General features: G+C 38.6%; 1 protein-coding gene across 10 annotated transcripts in view; it reads left to right on the plus strand.

Annotated features, from left to right (window-relative positions):
• LOC119647833 (neural-cadherin) overlaps positions 1 to 24,936 on the plus strand; it is a 1,165,868-nt gene that overhangs the window by 792,266 nt on the left and 348,666 nt on the right. For 2 of the 10 annotated variants that reach the window (XM_038049135.1, XM_038049142.1), the window contains exon 1: positions 6,724 to 7,028. The exons of the other annotated variants lie outside the window; for them this stretch is intronic. The gene's annotated coding sequence lies outside the window, so the exon portion shown is untranslated. Of the gene's footprint in view, positions 1 to 6,723; positions 7,029 to 24,936 lie in introns of those variants that run through there. 10 annotated transcript variants of the gene reach the window in all.

Consider the following 24,936-nt stretch of genomic DNA (forward strand, 5'->3'; position numbering starts at 1 on the left):
AGGTTTCATAGAAATCGTTCAAATGCTCCATCCAAAGTTCCCCGCATAAGAAAACACAAAACCTTACTTATCTGAAGCATCTCTTACTTGTTCTACGTAACATTGATAAACTTGAATAAAATTTTCATTCTTGGAAGCGCTAAACCACTACGGCGTTGGCCATCCGAATTCCCGAAAAATTGTTAAACTTTGTGTATTCTGCACAATAATTTTCTTTCTCATTTGGAAAACTCTCGAGAACGTGCTCTAATTTAACTCATTTCACTGTCATTATGTTGAAATTTCACAGCCTAAATGCTATACAATCAAAAACTCATTCATTTATGAACAATAGCAATTATTCCACTTAAACCACTCGACGCAGCGGGAAATGAGAGTATTCAAAATTACAATTAAACGCGTTCACAAGGAAAAAATATACAAATTTATCTGACTCTGGCGAAAGTTTTCCCAACATGCAGCTTAACTGAAAACATTGCAGGGAAGAGGAGCGATTGTAGGCTTTTTGTTTCCGAGAGTATAAGTAGTTTAACTGCGGCTTTACTATAATTTCGATGTTGAATTTATAGCTCCAAGTTCATTATTTTTAAAACTATGCAATGAGGGGAGATCAGAAACTTTTCTTCCTAGAAAAAAGTGGGACGCACGGTGAGTATGTATGGGCAGTCTTTCGAGTACGTTGTTGGGGCTCTGAAAGTCTTCATGAAACTGTTTGTTCTTGTTCTTAAAAAAAAACAACTTAATAAGTCGAAATCAAAGTTTTCATCAGCTTAGTGCAACGGCAGATGAATTAATCCTCATCTTTGTTTTCTCATTACAGGTAAGACGTCAATTTATTAAAAAGGCTTTCTTGTAAGTAGCGACTGTTATTCAGGACTTTAATAACAATAAATATAAGCATCCGTTGAAAATTACGCTCTACGATTATAGTGTTCGTTAAAGCTAGCACAGTTGTGTTGAAATGATAGTTGCGACTAACTAGACCGCATTCAATTGTAAATCCTCCTCGGTCTATAAATGCGAAGGATGCAATTAATGAGGCCGGTGTACCTGCTAACCAGGGCGGGCGTGCATTACACGTGATGATACTGCGCCTCTTCCAATTTGTAAACGGCATCAATTTTAAAAGTCCTGGTTGAATCCTTACATCACAAGGCACGGATAACTGCAGTCACAAATCACGCCGCTAAATAGAAATTTCCCACGAAGAAACAGTTGTAGAACGTTGCAAACAGATGGATTCGTTGCACACCTCGCTTGCACATGTATAACATTTCCGCTTGCAGACAATCCTGCTGAGCATTTCCTGCTCTTACGTTAATTTGGGTAATAAACTTTTTTCCTTTACATTATGAAATTGTGCTGCTCCTGTTCCTGTTTTCTATTCTGTCGTCCGAACTGGATATCTTCTGTCTTTCACCAGAGACGACAAATACGATGATTGCTTTGAGTATCAGGCAAAACGTCGGATCAGGACGATGACGCCATCATTTTTTTTCCTTTCGACTTTCATTGCTTTCTCTTTACCGCTGCCCTACAATACCATCCCATGCTAGGTTGGTGCTACATTCTTTTGGAATTTTTCACATTTTAACTCCATCAGCAGTTTTTACTCAAGAGGAGACATCATGAATCTATGGAAGATATCTGGTGTGGCTTGGTCATGTGATAGAATGGGGTAGCAATCATCCTATTTGTTACATCATTGTGACTTTGTCTACTTCTCATTCTGGAGCTGATAAACGTTAGACTAAATTCCAATCTCAACCGTCCCATGTTTGTTGGTGCTGTTTTTGCGACAAATATTTTCCGATCTTTTGTTTAAATTCAGCTTTGTGTCATTGGAAAAAGCTGTGCTGGCCCTTTGAAACTTTTGTTGATTTCGGAATCATTCCGGAGAGGAAATACTTTGAAACTAATTGAATTGAAATTAAGCATGGTACGTTCCTCCATAAGATATTACTTAGGACAATTCAATATATTGGCTTCCTGTGCAGTTCTTTATTAAGGTTGCACTTTCATTTCCTGGAGAGCCATTGAAATCAACGAAAGTGCAAAGTAGAAGCTTTCGGAAGTTTATTGCCACTTCGTGTTTTTAACGTGCTTGTTATAATTGAAAATGTCTCGCGATTAGTAGAAACGGAATTATTACCTCGTAAATATTGGAGCTTTTCTCTTGCGCTCGTGTGCCCTTATAATATTTTGAGTAACACCTTGTCTACGAAGCAAATCGAACGAACAATTCTGTGTCCAATGAATACTAATAATTGTGGACGACGTACGAACCTAAAGCAATGAGAAAGTACGAGATTCTCAGATCGGTTTGATCACCAGCTACATCATCAACTCCTACATATGAGATCTACTTGTTGATCGTATCCCTACCCCTTCTCAAGAATATGTTGCTGGAAGATTAGGTGGTGCCGCACATCTAAAACTTACGCCCATTCTACTATCCCCTAAATTCGCTTGTTCAATGATCTCCTGCTAATGGTCTTTGCAGCCTTTTGTGAATCTAGGAATGCAGATTGGTGAAGAATTCCTTCTCGAAGTATCTTCGTCGTGAGTATGTTCGGTAGATGTATCTGCAACGTAAAGTCAACTCCTCCTTCGAAGAAATCTCTTACACTATTAGTGCTGAATTCGATATGCATTCAAGGGAACGTAAGTCGGATGTTTAGCGCTAGTTTGTACGCCGGCCATCCAGTCTTTCGCAAATTTCAAAATGAAGCATTTGGAGGTGGCTCATGTGGTCTGAGAACATAATGCCATTCGATACCCACTACTCCCTAAAAGCAAATAGGCCAGAGCATGTCAATGTGATGTCGGAGATTTCTCGCTGGTCGCATTGGACGAAAATGGGCCCTTTATCGTGTTTCTCGTGGCCATAGTTCAAGCTGGTCTTAATTGGGTGAGCCCGACAGACAGAAAGATATTTTTTCTTTTCTTGTATTGATCGGTTGTTGTCATTCTGCTTTGTCGAAAGCCTGATCTGGATGCAGTCGAATGCAAATGACAATCCACCATCCAGCATCGTTGCTTCAATCACCATTTGGATCTCTTTTCATCGACTTCGATATTTAGACCAATCTTGGCAAGTGAATTGTTGGTGCGAATTACGTGACCATACCATCGAAGGCGCCTATCTTACAATTTTCCCATTTCGGATTTGATCAAGGCGTTTTACTCCACTATATGTCTTTGTCTCCATTACGTTCACTATCTTCTAGAACCGGCCAACGCATTACCATACCATAGAGAGTGACAGGGAAGTCGACAGTGCGGTGAATTTTAGATTTGAATCGTTCCCTGATGCGCCATCCAGCTTGTGTTACTGTGTGTAGCAATTTCATAACGCGGTTCACCCTCGGTAGGTAGCATTGATCCAAGATATTTGAATCGCTCAGTTCTGGGAGGTCCACTGGCAGTGATAACGCCGGTTGCCAAATATTCTATTTTACTCAGAGTCAACGTGAAACCGTGTTGCATAAAGCGATCATTCCATTTTTGAACAAGTTCCTTGAGATCATTTTGGCCATGAGACGCAAGGAAAACATCATCTACATATGGCAGTATGTAAGGCGCTTGACGTTGAATAAACGATATTCAACCAAGTATGTCAAAACGGTCTTATTCTGCGCGTAAGCTCCAAAACGTTATGAACATAATACACAGTGCTGAATTAATAATTTCTACTCTTTTAAATCGAAATGGTATTTACACTTAGTGACACAAGATATAATTTCATTTTTTTATTGGAATACTTGGCACAGTCAAAGCATTGCTGAAAATTGTGATAATGAAAATGAGCCCCACGTATGCAGTACGATAAAGGTTCGAACGTGTAGAAATTACTTACGAAAAAATCAAAAGAGTGCATGAAACAACTTTGATTCAATGCCCTAAATATTGACATGGAAAGGCATCGACTCCATTCAAAATAAGCCTATGGCTATAGTCTACTCATTGAAGCTGCAAATTGGGTAAAACCTCTGAATTCTTTCGGTTCACACCGATTGATATGAAGTTTAGAGTGTGAGTAGAGAATGACACAAGAAACAGACGTTATAGACAGGTATAGCGCCAATGGTTGAACACGAATTAGTGGAAAACTACCACTTGTACGAACAACTGTTCAACTGCGCACATAGGCGCTATATGACCTTTGTTTCTTATGCCACCTTCTACTTCTAACCCAAATTTCATGTCAATTGTTTTGACTGAAGGAGTTCGCAGGTTGAAAGCTTGAATGAGTGTACTATTGAGAGAAATAGCGAACGTGACCCAGATAGCCTTCCTCAACAATGGAAAAGCACAAAAGATGGTTTGAAAAGAATTAATTGCTTAGTCTGCGATGTGATTTGAGCCTAGATTGATTGAGTCTTTACTTGTTTTTTTATTGTTTTCTACAATTTTTCAATTTTGCGCGTCGGTATATTCCCCCATGCAACGTGTTTGAAAATGACGCATCGCAATAGACATCACTTCTGGCATTTCCTTTCTTCATGCTTTTTGCTGTCGAAGCCGTTCCCTTTTATTTTCTTTTTTTCGTTCTCATTGACCACCTACATCGTCCTCCTAACAATGTCGCGTTTTGTGCCCCTTCTTTCTAATTACAAATCAATACGCGTAGTGTAACTGGTTTGAAAAATCTATTCGTCCTTTTAATTTTCCATCAATCGTCCGCATGTTCCTTGCACATGAGGAACTGGCGGTCGATTCTTTAGGGTACCATACCCCTTCAATCTGACTTCAACTAGCTTGGTCTATCAACGGTTTCTTTCCTCCTAGATGATCCGGATATATACGGGCTTTCTGGCAGTTTCGATTCAAATGCCGCACCATATCGTCGTTACTATGCAGCAAAATTTTATTTCTAATTTGTCCTTTTCGGTTATTGATTTGTGAGTACAGTGCAGAAGCAGTTTCCGACGATCATGTGCTCGCTGTGTTACTGGCTATATATGTATGCCAGCTTTTCAATTTTTACTGCAAAATCGTGCAGTGTTCCACCAATCCTTTGCAACCTACACCTTTGCCTTATTCGAGAGACTTGTTTTCTATTCCTGCCTCTTCATTTCCGCTGGAGCGCTGACTACTGTACAATGATTGCGTTCCCCATCCGGGACTGTTCTAATTTCCGTATTCGTTCTATTTTCATTCAATACTTAGAATCAAATTCTAAAATTTTGCCTTTGGGTTGAGTCATTTCGAGGCAAATTTTGACTGCTCCAAATTTGACATCTATACCGTTATTAAAGTTTTCGAAATGATGACTTTCATCATTGTTTGCAATAGAGCTGCTATATGGTTGTCACTTATCACCGATGGAGTTCCAGTCGTTTCCTCGTGACGCTCGATAACCGATGTAGGATAATACTAGAAGTTACGTTCCACAACGTTAACATCAAGTTCGACGGGAGCTAACGTGGGAAGCTTTGACGCTGATGATTCTTCTCAGCTACTTGATTTTCAAACTCTAGAATTAAACCGTTAGTTAGGTTTACATACTATAAACTTTTGAGAGCTCAGTTCTTATAAAAATATTTTCCTCCCTTTATAGGTAATATCCGAACCGGGGAAATATTCTGAAAATACCATATCAAATTTATTTGTCCATATACCGAAATATCGAAGGACGCAGACAGATTTATACTTTTAAAGAAATCGCTACTGCCCTGTTTTCCTGAATAAAAGTAACCGACCTGGAAAATTAGTAACATCTCATTGGCTCATTTTAAGAATCAGCTTATTCGAACATAGCTATTTGAACCTGAAAAGGACGATTCATTATAATAGAAGCCCCTTAAAATTCTCCTATCGTTACAGGGCAGAACGGCACAAAATTTCACAGGTTATTTGCGCCCACTTTCATTATAATAAATATTGTCCTTTAATCAATTTGCAGTTTGTGAGGCTTCATCATGAATTCTCATCCCCTTCTTAGGGGACCAATCCTACTTTCTACATGCTGGCTCCTTGTTCGACTTCCAAACAATGCAAGTTTCGCAGACTCTCCTTTGTTCGACAATCCATTCTTCAAGACTATTCACTCCCCAATTTATCTTATGGAAAAATCTTGTAATCTCATTTATCAGGGCACAAGCACAAGCGCCCCAGATAACAGAAGAAGGATAATCAGTATTTCTGTAGAAGTAATAAAGAATTCAATAACTAGGGATGGTAGGTCACAGTTGTAATTATATGTGGATCAGCCGACAGGAACAAGTGCTTAAATTGTGGCAAACAGATTTACGGATTGATGAGGATTCCAGTAAAACTTTGGCCTGGGAAGGGCGCGAGCATGGATATACAATTTACAACTAGTTGAGTATGCATCTCCTTCAGTCTAGACGGTGTTTAACGTGAATAATTAATCTAAAAGGATACTCCAAGCAACCATATTCCACAAATATTCTATCACAGTAGAACGACTGTTCGGAACTGGCCATATTTCTTGAGCCGTTTACAGTAAAATATTTGTGGTTACAGTCCTAACTCTGACTTTTTCGAAGAGAGTCACATTACCGCTTAAGAGAAACACAAATATCCTTTCCCACGGAGCTGCGCAGGTCATGAAGCCGATCCCCACTTGTAGGAAACGCACAACGGCTCCTATTCTTCCCCAGCATCCCTAACTGGACCATGTGCACTGCCTTACCAATTTAGTACTCGGGAATATATCTTTCAGTACGTATCCTGGCAAGGAATGCGAAAAATAGGATCAATGCGCGCGGGAAATTTTTAATTCGATTTACGCGTAAACTTTTCTAAGCATATCTCGTGAAGGTGATACGCGCGAGAAATTTTCAAAGTGACGGTTAGAGGTGAAAATTTGAAACTCCGATAAGGGTCGTTAGTGGTGGGCTTATTGGTGCGGGCCAGGCGCGAAATCGGCGCGATGACGGATTAAGTTTAAATTAAGTGTCTGTTCCGTATTATTTATCGTTCTGCCTTTGTGATTTTTTAACGACGAAATATAAGCAGAATAGATAAATAGATAGATATTCATGGATTTTAGAGAGAAGGTTGTGTGTTGTGATTTCAATACGTCTTTGACTTTATTTTTATGTATATTTAATGTTGAAAAGGTGGCGGTGCGTGGAGAGTACGGCAGGAACGTGATTTTGTGATTCTCATCCTTGATGATAGCTTCCCTACTCAAAAAACGAACTTGTTTTGTGTTTGAATTTGTTGTTATTTCTGGTGATTTTTGGCGCTGTTACTGTGGCATGGATATGCGAAGTTCGAAAATTGTGTTGATAGTGTCGTATCATGTTCGCGAATATGTTATAAATCAAGTCCTTTATCACTTGTCAGCCTCACTCGTTGGATGTGTCGCCTTAATGCCTATTGTGTATTCTCTATATAACAGAGAATTGTGGTGTAGCTTCAGAGCTATCTAGGCCCTAGGGCAATTCTTGACAGTAAAAGGGCGATGATTTAAGGAAATAACTTTTCTCCGAATTAGATGGAGTTTCGGTTATCGTGACTTGTGAAGATTGAAATATGGTGTATTTGAAGCCAGTACAACAACAGAAAAACAACAAAAAACACATTCATATTATTCGCTAGAGCTAGAGAATCGAGGATTAGACTGAAAAGTTCTGTTTACAAGAAATTGCTTTAATAAAAACTTCCACAAAAGTAGGCGCCTTCGCTGGGAGAGTTGAGTTTGAATACTGGCAAAGAAACATCTTCTGTTTGCCATGGCCTCGTTGCCAAATGCAAGACGATAATTTGCTTTAAAACGTCAAAGTACCAAATAAAGTTACGGTGCTGGTCCTGCTGTTCATGACCGTTCTATCTGAAATTGTAGTCGCTTGTCCTGGCAAGATCGTTGAATAGAATCATAAACCAGCAGTAGACTGTACTATAACTTTGATGAATACTTACCAGCATTTGCAGACACTAGGTCTTGCTGGGTTCAAAATATACCTTCAGAAAGTAGACAGCCTGCCAATGGATGATTTCACATCACCTCGGACGGAGATGATTATACTTTCCATCCAGCCTCAGATACTTTAAAACAAGTACACAAAAACTTTATTTGAAATTTAAATTTTTCCTACTTTTACCTTGACTCTATTCAGTGAATGTTTTTAAACTTTTCCTTCAAAGATACTCCAAGCCCTGACTGTTTCTTGTTCAGATAGTCGTTGCATTTAAATGTTCAACATCATGCCCCTCTTTCCAGAAAGCGCAAGTTAAATTTCAATTCCCATTTTGTCTTAAAGTTTTTATGGGCGCTTTAATAACCAATAGTTTCGGGCTCTTTTTCATGGAGGACGCTAATTAAACAAGATCACCAGCATCGATATTACTATCCTTTACTCTAGCGCCTTCCAAGTTTAGTGCAAATATTTCTAATCCTTACTGTGTGCTTCCTCACTTCCATCTCACAAAACTTAATATGGCGAGGGCTCTTATGTTGTTAAAATATAAAATGGTCTCGTTTAACTCATGCCAACTGCTTCGTTGACTGTAAACCCCTTCCACCATCACAGCAACGGCAACCACTTTCTACTACTCTTCCAGAAAGCAGAAAGTTGAAAAGTACTCGTGGATACAAGCGTTTTTACTTATCCTGGGAGTATATTAAATAAGTACTTATTCGTCCTCGTATAATACTTCTCCTAAGTGCTGAACGTTATTTTTGTTTTGCGAAAAAAATTCCGACGTACATGAATGGAGCGAGAATAATATTTATCTAGGAATTTTCCGAAATCAATAAAGTGTAGTGGAGTAGTATCAAAGCAAAAGGATCTCAAAGCTTGTACAACCTTTCCGGCACCTACAAGTTTCGATCCAGATCGTTTTACATGATTCTCACATGGTCCTCAGCAATCGAATTAAAATTTGGAGGATGGGACGTTTTAATCCCAGCTTTTGCTGATATGGTTGATTGGTAGGGAAAGGATATTCTGGTCCTTTCACAATTTCCTGCAAGTATGGGCATGTGTATGACAACCCTTTCGAATTCAACTTAGTGGATTATTCCTACTTTCTACTCAAGGGACCAGCCGCTTTTTCCTCCTTCATGATTCCCTTTATTCCCATAGACATGGGTGCGTCTTTTATTGCCTTTAAAGTGAATTAAATTTATCCACATTGCTTCAACAAATAAAGTTAATTTCCTCAGATTGCGCTCCAAGTCATTTAGTGGAAACTTTGGCCAAACTTCTTTTTTAACGGAAACATCTCAAAGCCCCAGGGAAAATGAAAATTAATTAGGTGCGAAATAATTTCAATGGTATTTTCTAAAATGGAGACGGGAGGGTTTAACAATGTTTGCGAGATCGAATCTTCTGAAATGCTACAAAAATCCACTGAAGCTCTTGGAGGGATTATCTCATTTTCATCACAAGCAAGAATTACTAGGGTACAGTTACTGGATTTATTGGGGATAATACTTAATAATGTGTCAGAAAGTTTAAAATGTTTCCTGAAGTGATAATTAAGGGGAGCGCTTTTGAGAATATATGGAAATACTGAGATATTCCCTTCTTTAAACTTGGATTTAGGAAAACACCAGTTTGGATCTGCTCTACTATCTTTTCACTGCCTCAGGTTAAGGAGGGATAACTGAATTGAGAAATTTACGCTTTGTTGAGATCATCTAATGAGGTCAAAGATGAAGAATTCTTGAATGCATAGAATCCCGTTCAAAATGGGATACAATGGTGAACATAAAACCCTCGTCAAAAGGCTTTTGCACAAGTGTTGTGAATTATAAAAATATGAGAATCTTTGACACAGTATCTTCTTCGTTCTATAGATGTAGTGCTTAAACAATAAAAAAATCCAATCATTTTCGATATATTCTGGCTAGGTTTTGTAGCCTCGAAAGACGCCAGAATATGTACCCTTTAGGTGAAGTGGAAAGTTATTAGATTTCTGAGAAATCCGTAATCCCGGTACTTACCTGTCCTCCTATTATCTTTATTACATTCCTCTAAAGGAACAGATTTTCTAGTTATGGATTTTAGTATAAACCGTATAACATGCACGTTTAATATCCATTACGGTGCAGTAAATGCATTTTCGAAAAGATTGTTGCTGAAATGTTGTAATATCTTGCATGCTGACGAATGTGATGAACCGACGGTATTTCTTCAGGTGCTCAAGTGCTGCAGTAATTATAAAATATATACCACGCTATTAGAAGAGTTTGAGCTTTATGTGGGACAAAAAAGCAAAAATATTGAGGTAAAGTAGCGGAACACTCATATTAGAATGATCTAATTGGAATTGGTTAATAATCAAGGGTTCGCCTTCATCTTCAATGATGTAACAGCGCCATTAGACTTAAGTTGTAATATCCAGGGTACAGCCCTTCCAAGCAACTCGATTTTTCTACCGTGTCTTTTACCTGAAGACATTCGGCAGATACCATCCAACGGAGTCCTCCCGATTTTTGCGTGACTTTCCTACCGATCAATTTCCTTCTATTTTACCTTCAAACACCCCTTAAGGCAGCCGTTCGTTCTATGCACGGGGCTTATTTAGTTTTCGTAATTGAAAACCTCTGATGCCGTCGTAAATATTATACAGGTTCCTCGGTGTTGTACTGAATTCTCCAGTCACTTCCGTCTATCATCAGGCTAAAAATTCCTTATACAGTCTTACGTTCGATCGTGCCGATGGGTTTCCCTGATGCCGGCATCAAATTCCACGCTTCATAGCCATGAAGCAGCACAGGATTTATTATGGTTTTGTGGGGTGAATACTAAATTTTCGCTGCGGAATCTCTTCCTTTTCACTAATCTGTGCTCACTTTGTTAACATCAAGGTAAAGGAATTTGTCCTTAAGTGCGTGGTTGAAGTAGCCCATTTGCGTCACGAATTTTGTATTCCCTCCGTTAAATTTCGACCTCTTTGATTTGGAATACTCTTCCGCAGGGAGAAGTGGTTGCACCATGATATATCGCAGCAATAAATGGTCGCTTTTGATCATGTGAAAATTTGTGGATACCGTACTTGAGGGCTAGGTTTAAAAGTATACGATGCCTTCATCTCCTTGTTTCCATCCAGAGTTTTCTTTAGAAGGACTATAAATTCAGTTGCTGCTATTATCAGCTCATATGGTTGTGCCAGCTTTTAGATTATACCAGATCCGCGAATGGCGTGCTACAATTATACGTGTTACATGCTGTCACACGCTTAGACACTTATATCACTGCAAATCTGGTCCATTGTGGATATTTCTTTCCTGAAGCCACGCTGATATTAGCCAAGTATATTTTCGGTATATGGTGTTAGTCTAGCTTGGATGGTTTTCCTGCTCATCTTGTAAGATGTTTGCAACAATGAGGTATCTCCATGATCGTCAAAAACGAGTTTAGCTTCATTTCTATGAATAGGACAGAACAGTTTCCTTTTGGCCAAATTTTAAAATGGGCTTGTGTAGTACGTTAGCCGTGAAATTCTCTCAATTGTGAAAAATACAGCTGAAATATTATCAACCCACGGAGTCTTATTTAGGTTCAATTAAAAGAGCTTCGAAAGCTCTTTCGTCATTTGATTGCTCTGGGTTGGTCAAAACCGCGTGCTCCGTTAACGTGTCCTCCCCTTTCTACTCATTTCCTTTTTTGAGATCTACACGTTTGCTTCTCATATTGTCGTCGCACTTTAGAATTTTGTCTTTGTTGGATTTTCACTAGTTTTTCCTACGTGTTTGATTCGCAATTTTTCAAAACGCTTCATAAGATTATCGTTTCCTTTTAATGAGCTGGGTGGGTAGGGTCTTATTTTCATTAATTGATATGAGTTTCCAGTTTATATCTTAAATTCGAGTATCTCCTCCTCGAGTAAAGGAATGTTATGGTCTTGAAAGGTCTAATGTAGATTTGAGGTTCTTGTGCTTCCCTATACCTGAATGCCGTATGGTCAAGCTGGTTTAATTTTCACTTTACAGAGAAACATCCAGAATAAATTTTGTTTAGGTATTGAGGGAGTCCTAAGTCCCACTTAGTGACGGATCACACTAGTTAGGAAGCAACTTACTTCCACGGCTGTGGCACGTAGCCACTCAGCCTTGGGCAAGCATCAAAGCTGCAGACTTAGACGGCCGGCTTTATGATGAGTTGCCTCTACCCTGGACGAAACCGCAAGTCTAATTCTATACTAAGTTTTCACCTTTGACGCATTGGTCAATGTCTTTGTCGTTATTGGAATCCGATTAGCTTGCTATGCCAGGTTAGCTATCTGTCGTAGTAGGCATCTAAATGTTAACTTCCTTACTTCTTTCCCCTATTTTTCAAGTAACCTTTTGATTTATTGCAGGTATTCTTGCATATCCCCCCCTTGCATATGTGGCCTCAAAATTGCCGTGTCAATTGCAATCATTAAATACTAAAAAATTGCTACTGGAAGGTAACTTCGACGTATAAAGGAGATGTCAAATTGTTCCGGACACGGTTCCTTAGCAAACTCCAACTTCGATGCTATAGTAGTTCGAATTATATTCACTTCATTTGATCCTAAGCAAACTCAAACAGAAGGTATGATGATAATAGTCCATGAAGGTTAACCGAGGGGAGCTTATTGGAAACCTTGATTCCAATCCTTGCCGTCTATCAATATCACCAAGCAGCACTTCTTAGTTGGTGTAGTTATTTACTGATAGGGAGACCCTTTTTTAGGGCCTTTACCAGCTTGGGGGAATCATTGTAATTATGAATATTTTCCAAGAACTGGGAAAGTAACTTAGTCGAAGGACCCCGTTAAACAGCGGTGTAAAATGTGTTATCGCAGTGATTTTGTCAAGCTCAGGCGCCTTTCTGTAGTTGTCTCTGGTGGCGTTGGGGTGTGTTCTGCTTTCAGTTCAAAAGTGTTATCTGCTAATTGTACTAATAATTCTGGTCAAAGGGAAACCATACCTGAAGAATTGGGCTTGAACACTTGCGAAATGTACTGAGTGAATGTAGGTCCTCTATTTTCGGGGCCAATTTCCATTTATCAATCGAATAGGGGATTACATCATCTTCGGGCCATTTCAATTTGTTAGTGGCTTTCCAGTATTCGGATTGTTTTGTGGGACTCAGGTTTGTAAGTCCTTCACAGCGAATAATTACCGAACGCGTTCTCTGTTCACTCGCTAGGCGTTTGATTTGGGTCGATGTTCTTCTTGGCTTTTATGTTGAGTGAGACCCTAAAGTGAAATAAAGGAATTGTGTGGACATCTGCTCTGTCAAAAGGGTTTTGAGAGCTTGGATGGATCCAGATGTTTTTCACTTTTAATTACAATCTGGATTGAAATCTGAAAGCTAATCCAGCTTGCTGATCTTGTTCGATGTGAGATTGCAGTGACCTATCATGCTGCATCAGACGAGCTGCCATAAAAACTCCTTTCCCACCAATGCGATTTGAGCCATTACTTCGCATTCCTGTATTTTTGCTACTTCAACTATTACGTTATACGGATCTACGTATGCAAATCTACGAGTTTGTTGCTATTTAGAGAGGCCAAAGGGTGGGTCGTCCGAACCATGGAGGACTTATATTCTATTCGCCTTTTTCCAACATAATTTCCTTCTACGTGTACGCAGATTACTTACGCACCAGTTCTCCCCATGAACTGACGAATCAAACTACTTTAAATCTGCTGAAAACATTTCCTTCGTTAAGAAACTTTTGAACAAAATATCATCTCCTAATAATTTCGACTCACTTTAAAAGTAGCGTTTAATGAAGCAAAGCACGAACTTACGGGCAATATAAAGGATTTAACAAGTTGTGAAAGATCGTCGGAGAATTGTCTTCTTTCTTTGAAAAGTGCGGAGAGAATGGTATTGCGTGTTCTACGATGGTTCATATTCCGAATATTGTTCACAAATTTATTGTATTTTCTGTCAGGTGTATTCCGGCAAGGGCATGTTCGAAAGAGCTGAATTTTCTCTAAAACCAAGTCTCGTTCCACAACTCTGTAAAATTCTGATCCCACAAAGGAATGTATCGTAACTAGTGATAAGACATAGACATTTTGTCATACAAGGAACTCTATTGTCTTCCGAATGGAGGATTAAATGATCCTATCTGAAAGGCCACGTAATTTCTGTCGATAGTCGTGAATTTTGCGTTACGTATTTATTACGTTATTCTTAGGTAACAGGGTATCAATAATGGATACAATTTATTTATAATGAAATATTGGAGTAGCAAAATCTTGTAGAAATCAGCAGATCTGTTGAGGAGCAATGGGTGGATATTACAAGATAATGATGCGCTACTAGAGAAGGATACTCGGAAAATAATTTAAGTGCTGCCTATCTATCCCGCGTGTACCAGATTTAGCTTCCTGGAATATCTTATCTGATCCTATTAAAACCAAAAACAAAAATTCGTCAAAGTGGAAAGTGTTCATAAGATGTTCACACGCATATATGTTGTATCAGATGGAGACTGGACTGGTCCATTGATGAATAAACGAAAATGTTGCATCTAGTCTAACAATTCTTGATATTTTGTAGAGCGTGCTGTTTGCAGTTCAGTGAATTTCAATGGGTCACCTCGGAATGAATACCAAAACCGTTTTCAAAGGAGAACACAATCAGACTCCTTGTACACTGTAAGTTGAGGTCTTTGACGCATAGTTGTTGGTGATAGCGTCCAAATACCCGGTGTAAAATACACAACCTGTGCCCCCCTTTTTTGCTCAAAACATGTCATACCCTATTCTTGGAATTATTCTCATACTTGATCGGCTTTTTGACATGTGTAATTTAGAAAATATGCGGCTTCTGATTACATGAAGTAGTATCGTCAGAACCTAATGGATTTAAGTCCTCCTTGTAGTGCTTCTCGAATGCCATTGCTATTCCTGCACCGAACTGGTGCTTTTTGTTACTTTAGGAGCAGTATCGTACTCTGCGCTCTAATTGGATGACATGTACGAATACAATGTATTTCAATTAACTTCGCTGCGGAGCTTGAAAGAGCGAAACATCTTTCACTTCAAGTTGGTTGAACGATATCTTTTCCGCTCTCATTGTAATTGCCGTGTTACAATTGCATAGATTTTTTTATGTGCACTATGTCGTTTTGCCCGGAGGGGTCATATTTTATATCCTTCGATATGATTTTTTGCCTGAAATATCTGTGATCTATGCTATGCTATTATTGCGAGGTCTTTACCTTCCTATGATCTATGCTACGCAATTACAACGAGGTTTTTACCTTCCCTGAAAGCCGTGATACATTTGATAAAAAGTCGAATTAAGGCCCCATGGATTCTGTCTCACTTGGTGTTACTCATTCGCCAAATCTTCTAGATTCTAGATTGATGATACTATTAACAAAAATCGAGTTAATCAAGTCGTGGCATACCGCCTTGTGTAATCCTCAACGCTCTTGTTGTTCCTAATTTTGTCCCGAACTAATAGCTTTTCCATTACAACCAACTATTTCCAGGAACTTTGCTGCGTTGGTGTAAATGAGATTCGTGCAGACAGCAGACTCCTGGTATTGTGGCCGATTTGTCCTAATTCTGCGTTGAAAGCAGATGTCACCTACATATAATCTTTAATGAAGTTTTTGATGACGCAGAAGGTTAAAACATTTTCTATCTAAATTCCCCACATATCGGTGGGGTGAGTTGCTGATATTATCACATTAGCGTTGTTAACGAAATTGTTAGCTCTTCACTTGTGTGCTGAGCGGGTGTTTCGTGGTAAAGAGTCGATTTATTTTAAGGTGGTGAGGTGGGTCATCATTTACATATGTTGGAGGCATCTGCTCTGAAACAGTAACTTAGGACATTGACATACGATACCTTGGATGCCGGTTAAAAATGGTACCCCCACGATAATTTCTGAAATCATATATATGAATTCACCTGTTTTAACATGTTATGCATTGAACATGTTTTATATTCCTGGGGTATATTTAGTTCAAGTATTCTCATTTTTTTATTGGGTATACTACATATTTGTTCGTTTTTCATTGGAAACTGAAGGCAGATTTTGGAGAACAGAAAGGTACATCTTTTATTTGGGGTAAGTTCAAAAAATCGGAAGGTGTCAAATCCGGGAGCTATCTCGTTGAGCATTTGGGGTGATGTACAGCCCAAGTGGAGTTTTGCTCCTTGTTCTTCCGAAATGTGATAAAAGTTTGGTCATGAAAAATTTCGCAATATTTCACGCTATTCATTGCTATTAAAGGTCATTTTTGATAGAATACGGCCCCACTTCACTCAAGTTGAAATCAACATAGTGTACTGTGACTTTAGGGCGATGGTGTTATTGCTACTCAGTTCGGGTCAGAGCAGGATCTACAGTTAGGTCCTTGAGGGTTTAACGTGAGCACCTGTCTACCAGTCTATACCAAGTGCATGGCATAGCATTCATACTGGTGGATGCAAGACCTACCTAAATCTCTACCGAACTAAGGAGTATGGCACCCGTGTTGAAACGCAACACCGCGCCGAGGCCCGAAGGTCCCTTCTTGCTTGAGCATAACCAACAACCTCCATGAAGCTCTCATTAGGTGGCCAACTGCAAATAACCGAGCTGTACTTATTACAACAGGAGTTCACCCGAAGTATGAGAGTCCGAGGGCTATCTCGATTCCCATGGTACCAGTATACCCCTGGTGAGGTTTCGTGACCAATTTGCCACTTCAGATGAGTCCCCGTGCAGACTCGAGTCTGACCGCCCTGACTAGGCCTTTGGAGCATTCGCCTACTGCATCACGGCAAGCCAAAGTGAGTACAGCGTCTCCCGGTGCCACCACTATGGAGGTTTTCCTCGGCCACTTGGTTTTGGTTTGGCCGGCAGGGTTGCCGCCCCATCTTCCTCACCACCACCTCTGAGCACCAGCAGGATCTACAAATTTTGCTTGTTGACTATACACGGTGGACACTTTAAGTATGACGTTTTTGTATTTCTTGTGTATTGATATTGGTGCACGACGTGGCCGTTTGCACATACCTCGTAGTTCGTTGTCCATATGAGTTTGAGATTGTCAATCGCTTTATTTCAATGTGATATTGACACTCAGTGACGTCTTCGCATATAGTAAATTTATACGCAAGAAATAGTTGTGACTTATAATCAGGTTAATAATAACAATATTTCCACCAAACTTTCCAAAGTCATGTTCCACGTCAATGTATTACTGGGAAACTTAGCTAAAGAGGGTTTCTAGTAAATATCTGAAATATAAGAATATATCGTCGCCTTCATGAGGAGTTTTCGGGGTGTTTTGAGCCCTATATATAATATTGGGACATTGTCACGATTCTTTTTAGATTTTTCAATTGGTCAATGACTTAATCGGCCGTTCTCAAGCCCTCATTCCCTTGCCACGCCCCCCCCCTTGCAGCGAATCTCAAAACTAAGAAAATATTCAAACGGTCATTGCTTAATCAAATGTCTTTCAGCCACTGACAAAGAAAATGGTGGGTTGCAGTCCGTAGACCCCCAAAAGGTTTCTATTCTACGATAATACAGAACTTGTTTGTCTCAAGTGAAAAACCAACGTGTAAATGGTTTTCCTTACCAGGGACCAAGTTGAAAGGCACACTGCATTGCAATTGGTGATTTACTTTTTTTAAAAAAGATTCCTTTAATAGTAAACTTGATAAAGACTGAAAATAAGACATATGTAGCCGCTTCAGAAAGTGCTCCTTCACCTTCCGAATCGGGAAGTTTTTCCCATGCAGCTTGTATATAATTTTCTTTCTGACTTCTTTGGAATCTGGATTCAATTCTATTCAGTTTTGAAGCTGCACCCTCCTCGACGTGTTTATGTAATTAGCTTTATGCGTTTAACGGCTGCCTTGTCTAAATCTGCAGCTGCCCAACCTACAAATCTGTGTGCCACACAGTTAGGCATGGATGATCCTATTCTAAAAACAAAGCAAAATAAAGAGACTTTGTTGTTAGTAGACGGTAGTAAGTTAAAAAACAGGACTATCGGGAGCTCCTGCAACAGCGAGCACGAGAACACCACCGTACTTGTAGCTCCGGATACTAACAGCTGAGCAGCTGGCCTAATGCCTTGTAGTTCACCTTCTTCTCCAAGTGTTTCTGGTCAATGATGCTATTGTAGAGAATAATAATATCAATAATGGAAGTAACGAGAATTACCTTGCCAACACTTTTTATGAGCATTGGAGTTAGTCCGCAATCTGTCCTTAAAATAGTCACACGCAATGATGCAATGATTCGTGATGTTAAAGTAAGAATATAGCAAATCAAACTGGCAATGCTATGCTATTGTGCTGCAACAAGAACTTCGCCTCTGTCCCTGCCGAGTCCAGTTCATCCACCCCACTGCAAAATTTCATCAAAAAGAAGGCAGCCAATAAGAAAACTTATGCGGTTTAGCTAAATGAAACTATGGCCACCTGGTAAAAGCTAACAATTCCAGCGCACCTATTCCGTTTACTTGATTAACTGAATGCCTTCTATAAAATTTGATTCAAAAATGTTGTTGAACACCGGCTTTGTCTTTTTCATCTGAAGTGAATCGTTAATGAAGATCACCCTAATCAGGTGAAAAGAAATTAATTGTCTGATTAATTTGTGCTTTAGCTTCTTGTTACGGATTGCCCTCGCGTATTTTGGACGCTTGTTAATCTTAACCTCAGCCTGAAATTTTTAACAGGGCACTTTTTTACTTGGGCACTTGGTATCATTTAATGGTGCTTATGTGACCTTCTTCAGACCATCCGGATTTCATTTCATTAGATAGCTTATCCATCCATTGATATTTTTTGGGACTGCCGCAGACCCTTTTGCACTTAATTTTCTGAAAATCAAGCCGTCTTGTATGTTTTTGGATCATTCTATTTTCAAAAAGATTATATTACGGATTCATATATACATACTAGTGTATTTTGAGGGTTAGTTCAACGCCATAAGTTAATAACCTTATCAGAAGCACCTCGAGAATCTTTCCTTTGAGTTTGGTAACTCCCATATTTCGGCCCTCCCTGACGCGTCGCCAAAATTGCTTGTCTCTATCTGCTGGCCCAACTACTAGCTAAAGTTCCTATCCCGCTAAGAACTTTTCTTGCCTTTCCTATTATCTTTGGCTATCTGATCCAGAAATCGGTATCGGATTGTTTTCTGAATTGGTTGTTTTTTACCATCCAAACGTAATAAAATTATCTGAGATGCGAAATGACAGAGAAGCCGATGATTATCAATTTTTTAAGAAGAATGTCCCAGAATTTAAAATAAGTTTTAGTCCGCAAACTATCCCAGTCGTACTTAATTCGGAAGATCTTTGGCATCGCATCTATTCGACTCGATTGAATTTTGTAACCAGAAGCTTATGAGGGCCAATTGATCTACGAAATCTAAAGTGAAACTCACTATGGTGGCCCAGTAATATTATATACACACATATGTATTTATGCCTGAGCGAAAATGTTCAACTCTACCCTAGAGAGACTAGATTAAGGATCTGTTGAAAGAATCTGTCATTACGTATTTATGGAATCTTCCCCCGTTGGGAAATAGATCCCAAAGAAAATTGCAGGTATACAATATAAATTTACTATAAAATGGGATAAAACTTATCCAATAATCTTCTCTATCATATCCGGATAAATCCAAGATTTAAATACTTTTAATTATCAAAACTCACCGTCTCTGAAAGGACTCCATTGATAGAGAACTTGAAAACCACCAACTTAATTGTCCTTAGTGGGAAAATTGAGCGCGGAAGGTTCATGTTTCTCCGCCAATGAAAAACTTTCTGATATCAAGGCTGCTGGAAGTATGGGGTTCGAATTTAGTCTACTTTGGGTTCGGTTGGTAGCCAAATACAAAGAGCAGTAACCATTGAGATTTACTTCGAGGTAAGACGATAAACTTCTTAACTTTCAAAGAGCAAAGGGAATTAGTAAAACCAAAAATTGGTAGATATCCATTGAATTAATGAGTGAATTTTGTATCTTGAATTATACAAAATTTATTATGCAGTTAAATTGGGAAGATTTAGAAAAATGGGTTAGGATGTTCAGAATGCAAATGAGAATAGAAATAACAAGTCGGAAACCGAAAACTTGGCGCTTGGGAAATGAAAAGTTTTGCGACTTTTTATGTAAAAAAAATCTAGCGGTACAATCAGGTTGTTTTTTCAAAACTGATTTTAATTATTAGGTCGTGCTAGGTTCTACGCTATGTTATCCAACATTTCACAGGTGGAAAGAACGCTGACGTAGAATTAGTCTGTTGAATTATTCCACTTAATGTGATTCCTGCATTCCAATAGCGTAAGTTTGGTCTACTGTAACGACTCATTTCTATATAGTACGATTTGCACCAAACTTTCTAGTATCGTGTCGCAAATTATACCCTGCATTTATACGAAATTATATACCCGCAGGATTAGATTAAGGGGGTGGGTAGGTTTAGATTTACATAAAGTTCTAAGCATCAATAAATCCCTATAGTATATAAATAGGGAACAGGTTTAAATTCCATTTAAGATAAAACTCTATGAATATCAAAACCAACCACAGAATGCTTACCAAATCGCTACTCTACCACTTCATACAATCAATACAATTTACTAATACAAGAGTTATTCACAAACTTTTAACTGATTTATAGATATCATCAGAAACATCTTTTAATAGAAAATTCTATCTGCAATACTCACTTGAAGATGCGCTTCAAGTCGATAACTTTCTCCAATAAATTGGGTAAAATTGATTGATTGAATTACTCCTAACGAACACGATTCGGGGAACCTAATTCAAAACGTCTCCCACTGTTATATCCAGTAATTTATCAGAAACATGAGAAGTACGTTCATATCAATTAGTGCAGTACTAATGAATAGCTGCCATGATTGGGCAGAAGAAGAGGTTGCCTATCGGTTCAAACGAAACCCTCAGAACTTCAGTTTGATTAGTTTTCATCGAATGGGCAAGTGAGTTTTCACTGCGCTTCTCTTCAGAACATTGTAAGAGCCTTTGAGTTACGAAACTAATTTACCGTTTTCTAAATCATATACGGCCTGAATATGTTCCGTTTTTGTATGAAATTATAAATTTACATTTTCCGAACGGTGGCTGGCTCTTCTTCTCTTGCCGTTTCCTTTTTTTTAAATGAAGCAGCCAATGACCCTAATGGTGAAAAGGAGGCAACGTGTCAGCTAGTTTGCTTGAAAACTGTTAACAAACTTTAATAGAAAATTTGCTGTGAATGACTTTTCTAGACACAACTGGAATTGGTGGTGAAAACTTCTGCAGAAGTGCCCCGGGAGGAGTGCCTTACACACTTCTGCGCTTTAGAGTTTATGTTGGTCTTTGAATTTTACTAGAAAGTTTTTGGTAAGATTTTCGAGAGCACAAGTCGGTTAGTGATGTGTAAAAGGAGTTGCTTAAAATTTGTTGGTAGTTATTGTCATCTGTCATGGAATTATCTTATATTTACATATTTATTTAAGGATCCTGAGTTATTTGGAGAATTGTTGCTCGTTTGTGACACCCTTACTTGTTCTCTGAAAACCAATTTAGAACTTTTGAGATGTTCCATCAATAAGTTCTTCTCAGGCTAGATGAGCTATCCTTGTTTCAATATTCTGGCCTTTCGGAGGGAAACCTACTGGATACTAGGATTTTGTAATTACTTCTGAGTACTCGAACTTTTGGGTAAAGCAAATACATATATATCGGAACGTTGTTATATCCAATATGGCTTTATTAATGTGGTGTCATTCTTTACTTCCACTGTTCACACTGACGTACAAGCAATATTTTTTGTTCTTGATAATCAAGCCGAGATGTGAATGTATGTCCATGAAGTTTTTAAGTTGGTCGTGGATTTTGATGAGAATGAAGTCCACAGCTGTGAAGATTAAGTCAATATACTTCCTCATCATTTAGGAAACACTCCTGAGCTTAAAAAAATGCCCAGCAGAAGACGGGTTTTGCCTTATGTGAAGTAGACTTGTCTATGTGGTTTTTAATAGTCGAACATCGCCTGGAACTTCATTTTCGTTACCTCGAATTTAGGTCTGTCCAATTTTCTTGCAGGTCCTGAATCTAATTGTTACGTGGCGACTATTGGATCTGCTATATCTGGTGTTTAGTGAGAGGTTACAGTTGGCCTATGGGGCGAGTCGTTTCTTTGAATCCCTGTTACAGAATTGCGCAAACCGCAGAGCCATCTTTATGCACCGTGTATATGTCTTTGGTTGTGAATTTCCCTAGCTGTCCTAGGTGAGAATAATGAAAGGATGTGTCAGTTGGCAGGGTCTCATATTTCACAATCAAGTTCATTCCAATGGTTGGAACGCCTACGGCAGAAGTTGTACTCAATAATACAGTTTTGGGAAATGTGTCCGCAGTTCCTGTAGTTAATAAGACACTGTACCTGTATGTCACCAGCGCATCTGCCTTTATTGATAGTTTGTTTATGGGCGATGTAATTTCTCCTGTGCTTTCGGAAATCTGCAATTTAATCTAGATGGGAGGGTTCCCCTTCCCCTGATCAGTACTTCCCGCTTAAAGAAGTTCGTTCATATAAGGTGGCGAACAAGTTTCAAAAACTTCCTATATAGTATGTAGTAGTATTTAGACTCAATCCCTCTTCTTCTGGTAAGGCACCTCCTGTCGTTTTTCTCTTTTGGCTGACATATTTCCTGTCCCTGAGCCTGACTCTTTGTCTACTGATTTACAATTAAATTTATCAATACACAATTTGCGAACTCTTGGCCGCGTTCAAGAGAAGAATCCTCCGAAGAATTTTTGGCCTCCTACATGAGGATGGACGATTCCGTAGCCTACATAATGACGAAATCTATGAGCGATACCATGACCGTCAGGTTATAGATAAAATCCGGCTCAATAGGTTACGGTCCATACGGATGAGGATGATCGAGCCCGGAAAGTCTATAACGACAATATCTAAGGTAGAAAAAGAAGACGAGGCAGACCTTGCCTAAGATGGAGTGATGGCGTAGGTCAGGACGTCAGACAGCTTTTAGGGATATCGAATTGGTGGACCTCGGCGCAAAATCGGGATGTCTGGAGTTCCTTATTAAGGCAGGCCTAGACCAGATAACGGTTGTTGCGCCGTTGATGATGATGAATACACAATTCTCAAATAATGTATATAAAACCCGAGTACATATAAAATCAGTTCTATATAGATTGTGGTTTCGCATTCCACCGGATTGAACTGAATGCAGAGTATTTCCACAGAAAGATTGCCCCAAAAATCAGCTTAAGAATAAATTGACAATGTTTTTGTTATTGTTATATATTATTTCTTTCTTCACTTGCAATATTCGCTTCTATTGACACATTTTTTCCAGCGAATGTAGCCATGTGGGGTATCAAATGAAAAGTATCGAGGAGTACTTTCCGAAACAGGCATTAGTTTTGACATTGGTTATAAAGTAGTCAATTACTTCAAGGATCCAGTCTCACAAACTATCCAGCTGAAAAATTTGAAAAAATATAGTGGTCCGTGCACAATATCTGCTCAAAGTTAACAGTACATAATTATATTTTGAAAATCGACTGTAAATCATTGTTATGTTCATTCTAGATCCGTTGCAGTAGTGTATATTTTAATATGGAGTAGGATACCGGAAATTTTAGTAGAAATTCTACTATTATTAACAAATTTATAGTAGGTTAAACTTGCCTCTTTTGCATCAAATTACTACCCCCTAAGAGTTAAATTGTCAGTACCACATCGAATTGGATATCGCCGATAACGACGAGTTTTCGGTATCCGACTTGTTTTTTTTAAACTTTTTAGCTACCCTGCTGTGTTTTTGAATTTGAAAGGCACTTGAACACCCGTGAGGATTAGATTGCGTAACTCGTTAACTCATGTAATATGAATTCAGATAACGCAATAAATAGCAAAGTCAGATTTTTTTCTTCCACATTGTCTAGGCTTCTATATATAAATGCCACACGCATTTCATATGACATGAGTAAGCATTATTAAGTGACGTATCATATTCACCCGTGGCAGATTTCAGTTCAAATGATTCTAAACAAATATTCAACCTCAGCAAACTATATTGCCCTAGTTCCTTAGAAAATATCTAAAGCAACTCAAGAAAAATGTCCTGATTCAATAAACATCCAAAAATTCCAAAACCACTGCACGTCCTAAAAATTTCAAACTTTAATTCAAGAAAATTATTCATGTTGATAATAACACAGCCTCAACCATCCAACGTACACATACTGAGCCGCTTCCAATTGATTTCAATTTAATAATTCAAACGCGCGTTGCCCGACCAGGAAAAAAGGACGAAATCAGGACGTGATAGAACTATAAAATTTTTTTCATCACCAATCAATCTCCACCATCTTCAGCGAATTTCTTCTTTTTTCTCTGGTTTCATTTAAATAAAACCCTTGTAAATGGCGTCAATTTATCAAAGTTTCTCGTAATGTTAACCCTTCAATTTATCTTTCGGTAGCAGAGGATATACAAATGTACAGTAGCAAAAGTTGAAATGTCTTGTGAATTTTTTATGCTTGAAAGGTTAACTTTTTTCTAGATCAGAATTCTCTCACGTTTAAGTGGTTTGAGGTGGGGGAGATTATATGGATTGACCCTAGACTCCTTAAATTTGTAGAATACGTTTTGAACGTCGAGGAGAATATTTTGTAAGTTTGAGATATCTAACAAGGTGATGGATAGTAGTTTGTTGCATTGACAGCACTTATTGGCATTGATTAAACCTGTATTTACTCGTATAAAATTCATTTTAATTGGGGCTATATCGGTCACCCAAATGTACCGCTACTGCATACTAACCACGATTGGCAGCATGCGCGGTACTACTCTCTACACCAACTATCTTAAAATAATGTAATATCTTAATTACAAAATAATCCTGAAATTTCTCCTCAACGGCATAAGTCCGTACTAAAACCAAAAATAGATGCGCTTCCCAACAGCCAGTTTTATATTATTCCCCCAAAATGCAAGTAAATGTAAA

The sequence above is a fragment of the Hermetia illucens genome, chromosome 1, assembly GCF_905115235.1.
Source record: "Hermetia illucens chromosome 1, iHerIll2.2.curated.20191125, whole genome shotgun sequence".
Classification (NCBI taxonomy): Eukaryota; Metazoa; Arthropoda; class Insecta; order Diptera; family Stratiomyidae; genus Hermetia; species Hermetia illucens.